General features: G+C 38.5%; 1 long non-coding RNA gene across 1 annotated transcript in view; it reads right to left on the reverse strand.

The window, feature by feature from the left end:
* Positions 1 to 2,179, reverse strand: part of LOC144976203 (uncharacterized) — an 8,983-nt gene extending 6,804 nt beyond the window's left edge. The window contains exon 1 of the long non-coding RNA XR_013646062.1: positions 2,051 to 2,179. This is a non-coding gene — a long non-coding RNA (uncharacterized LOC144976203). The remainder of the gene's footprint in view (positions 1 to 2,050) is intronic.
* Between the last annotated feature and the right edge of the window lie 2,338 nt (positions 2,180 to 4,517).

Below are 4,517 nucleotides of genomic sequence, written 5' to 3' on the forward strand. Positions count from 1 at the left end.
AGTAGTAGTAGTAGTAGTAGTAGTAGTAGTAGTAGTAGTAGTAGTAGTACATCGTCATCTTCTTTTTTTTTTACGTAATTGTTTGGTCAGTATCAGGCCTCTTGTCGGTCCATTTGCGTGTGAAGCGAGTGCTCTACCATTTAAGCTATCTTTAGTACATCACCTGATTGTTCGCTCATACATACGTTTCAGAGTATATCGCCTAAAACCGTTTCGTGTGTTTACATAACTCTTTTACTCAAGGCGATTGAGATTCTTTATAATCCTAAAGAATTTGAGCTCACACAAAAAAAAAATCGACATTTAAACCAGTTGTTTTGAACTGTTTTTCGAAATAATTTCTTATTTGATAGTGTAGGAATTTGATACCTTTTCCAAGTTAAAATAAAGCAGTCAACCACGATTTGCCAATAATCTTTCTGTTTGCACCACAAAAATTCGACTCGTATAAACAATATTTTCCTTTATCACTCTCGTGTAGAATTCTGATTTAATGATAAACAAATATATTAAATTTGTAATTTACATAAAAGTTGTGACAGTAAAATAAACATAAAAAGCATTTTAAGCGTATTTTTCTCTCAAGTACGTATTTGGAGCCTTTTTTTAACCGTCACCAAAACCGTATAGACCGTCTTTGTCTCGCCCCAAATCCGAAATGTTAATACAAATATCCAAAGAACCACATTATTTTCAACATTAATTATGTTGGCATTTATACTGCATTGCATTCACTAAATGTGATTAAATAAACAACAATAGTAACACTAGACTTGCAGGATTAAAAATGCGGCCCATTTTGGTATCTCAATTTCGTTCCAATGAAGACGAAGTCCAAATTTTGAAAACTTGAGTATGGGGAGAAATTACAAATGCAAAGCCTCTTCCAGCGACAAAAAAAGATTTTTCAGCCGTCCACAGCAGGACTCGACCTTTAACCCATAGGATGTGAACAAGGACTAGTTCGAAAATATGAAAATAATTAATGTTAAGTGACAAGTCTCAAGAAACATTACTTTTGTTGTCTCATTCGTCTTCCTTTCTTTTGTTAAGGGTGAAACCCGAAACGTCCCCACCATTCGTCTTTTAAAATAACATGACGCTGAACTTCTACCATACCATTTGCATATAATTTTTAAGATATATTTTAGTCTGTATGATAATATGAATTTAATGCTTTAGGCTTGGGGCAAGTCCTTTACGTGTTTGGGGCATCAGCGTATTTATTATCTGGGACATGGGGTATTGTCATTTATTTTCTTTTTATTTATTTATTTTTTTAACCGATAATAAATCACATTTAACATCAAGCCAATCAGAAGACGTCAGATAATTGAGGTGCTCAATCAGTGGAGAGCTCAATTGAACCAATTCGCAGTTAGAACAGTTAGAATGTGAGGTATAGAATAACCTTACGGATGTGGGTGGGGGCGACCTACCCAGACCTGCCTAGTATTACGAAAAATTCTTAGAATTACGAATTTTTGACCCTGGCTGGAGCGCTGCAAGTGTATATTTGACTCAATAAATCCTACTGAAATAGAAAGTGTCATTCCAGACAACCCATATTTAGGACTTCGTAGCATTTTTTGATCATGTCGAGGGCACGCAAATCATAATCGTGCGGCGATGTGGTCTTGTGGTATGACACTCGTTTTCGGATCGGCAGGTCCTGGGTTCGAGCCTCGCTCGGCGCATAGTTGAGTCCTTGGAAAAGGCTCTTTATTCACAAAATGAGTACCTGGCCGTTAACAGCGTTTTCTCTGTCCGAAAAAAAAATTGTAATATCGCCTAACAGGCGTCATGTCTCGTCCTAAATGTTAAATGTTGCTGTTGGTTAGGGACCCCTTCCTTGTAAAGCGCTGTGAGCACATTTAGTGGATATTGTGCTATATAAAAGCTCATATTATTATATTTTATTAATTTCTAAAGCTATTTTTATGGTCAATTTTCTTTTTTCACTTGAAAACTACGAATTTCTGAAATTTCAAATGGGCAGAATTGCATAACATAGGCAGCTTAAAGAACCACTCAATATTCTATTTCATACCCGGGCATTCTCTTTGTCTCTTTAGGTGTTCGGCAATACCGTCATTAATTTTCTTTATTTTGATCGGTTCCTTCAGACAGCGTTGCTTCAGCTTTTTAAGACACTTCAAAATTTCGGCAAAATTTCTGTTAAGTAATAAAGTGTTAGACAATAAAACAATTTAAAAATAAATGAATAAATGAGTGCGTTTTTGGGAATATGGAAACTAAAACATATAGATACATAAATTACAAATGGGTAACAAATGAATAAATATATGGGTGATACATAAAAATGACAGTAGATAAATAGAATAAATGGATGAAGAATAATTAAATTGATCAATAGGTAAATAATTTTTTTAAACGATAATAGATAGAGAGATAGGGAGAAGACACAAAGATGAATACTGTTGAAGGCCTACGTGAATATAATGAGAGAGAGCAGGTCCGTATTGCTGTTGTGTGTTTAGGTAAAATACAACATCTGCCCGCCAGATTCTGATCACAAGGCATATGAAAAGTTCTTGCCAGCATGAAGAATAAAAAGTAATTATTTTCTTTGTTTAGAACCAAGATGGCCGCTGTTGCCGGGCGGCGTGACATCAGACTACTGAATCCAATTTGTAATAAGTATTAAAGTTCAACACATCAAAACATAATGTGCTTTTGAAGGATGCCCGTGTGTTATGACTGAGTCACGTTTGTTTGGAATCTGCGTATGGATAGTGTCATGCGCTTGCCGAGTGAGAATTGGATTCAGTAGTCGGCAACGGCGGCCATCTTGGTTCTAAACAAAGAAAATCATTACTTTTTATTCTTCATGCTGGCTAGAACTTTTCATATGCCTTGTGATCAGAATGCGTAAAAGTCAAAACATGATCAAATTTATGTGTATTTTTTTCCTCTGGATACGCTTTTATGCTCGCCGAGGAAATATTTCATACGGGCGCCCGCCATTGTTCCGATAGTTTAGGACCAGTGTTAATAAGTTACCATGCGTCATTAGGAAGGAAGTGACGTTACGACTGTTGAAGAGTATTACTCAAAAACTCGGATGGTAAACAAACAATAACAAATGCCGGAGTGACGTCAACTACGATGTATCTATTGTATCAGCTCCCTTGCATGCCTCCTGTATATAATGGCCTCGTCATCATCATCATCATATCTTGTCGCGCCAGTGAGTCAGCCAGTCCCGGGCAGTCTGGTTGTATTCCCTCAGGTCAGCATTGGTGCAGTGAGGTCCCAGCGAGCATTCGGACAGGATGTGGTCCATGGTCTGCCTGGGGTGACCGCATGGGCATTCAGTGCCCGGTGAGATTTTCCATTTAAAGAGGTTGGTGGCGGTGTTTCCCACCTTTGCTCTAGCTCTGTTCAACGCCACCCAGTCTTTTCTCTTGAGGTCTGTGCCTGCTGGGAGCTTTTCTGTTGGGGGCTGGAGGGCATCGTTTGCTGTCTTGTCCCATTCTACCCATTTGTACAGGCGGAAGAATGCTGAGTGGTCTGGGTGAAGGCCCTCTACTGTGAGGAAGCTTTTCCTTGATTTGAGCCTGCTTTTGGGCAATTGTGGTCATGAAGGGGTGTCTCTGGTCCATTTCCTGTTTGTATTTTTGTATTTGGCATGAGTTTCCTCCGGATGTGTGGTGGGGCTATTCCTGCTGCACGGTAGACCAGTGGTAATGGTGTTGCTCTCAGCTCGAATAAAATTGATTTTTTTAAAATGTATAGCCATTGTAAAATCGATCTAAGTAGCCAAAATCTTAAAAGTCCTGCATTAGAAAGATAAACATGTTAACGAACTGGCTAATTTTCACAGCAGATAATAATTTGATTTTTCCTGTTGTCGACACACAGACACACACACACACACACAAACACACACAAACACACCAACAAACACCAACAGACACCAACAGGCTCTTGCTTTCATCAATAAAGATATGATTGTCCATTTTAATATATATATACATATATATATATATATACAGTGGCGTGGGGCCATTGGATCGAATGGTGCCAGGCACCGCACCAATCTTTTAAAAAATCATTAACAGCATAATTTAATTAAAAATAAAACAGAGATTTTAACTCCACTGTCTTTCGCCAACTCGCCAACAACATACTGCCTTTTTAGTCTCCACTCTATTCAAGATTCCGAGTCACGCATTGCGCCGACTCGTGTGTTGGTGACATCACTGCGCGAATTAGTGACTAAATCAACACCGTGGTGCAAAGCAATCCCAGCTCCAGTTAATGCTCTATCCATTAGTATCGCGACAGCTGATTGAGCGAAAAACTAGGCGAATTATACTATCTTCAAATAGCGGAAAGCCCCTCGACTTGTGCCAGGATCTGAGAGCTCCACCGTTGGACTGGGGGGATGCGCCAAATTAGGGTAACTTCGGCCATCCAAAATATTACATTAACTGTCAAAAACACTGATCATTGTCAAGTTTATTTGTAAGCAGCAAAGAAAAACATCATAA

The sequence above is a fragment of the Berghia stephanieae genome, chromosome 7 (genome assembly GCF_034508935.2).
Source record: "Berghia stephanieae isolate SIO BIC M18660-M18661 chromosome 7, UCSD_Bste_1.3, whole genome shotgun sequence".
Lineage (NCBI taxonomy): Eukaryota > Metazoa > Mollusca > Gastropoda > Nudibranchia > Aeolidiidae > Berghia > Berghia stephanieae.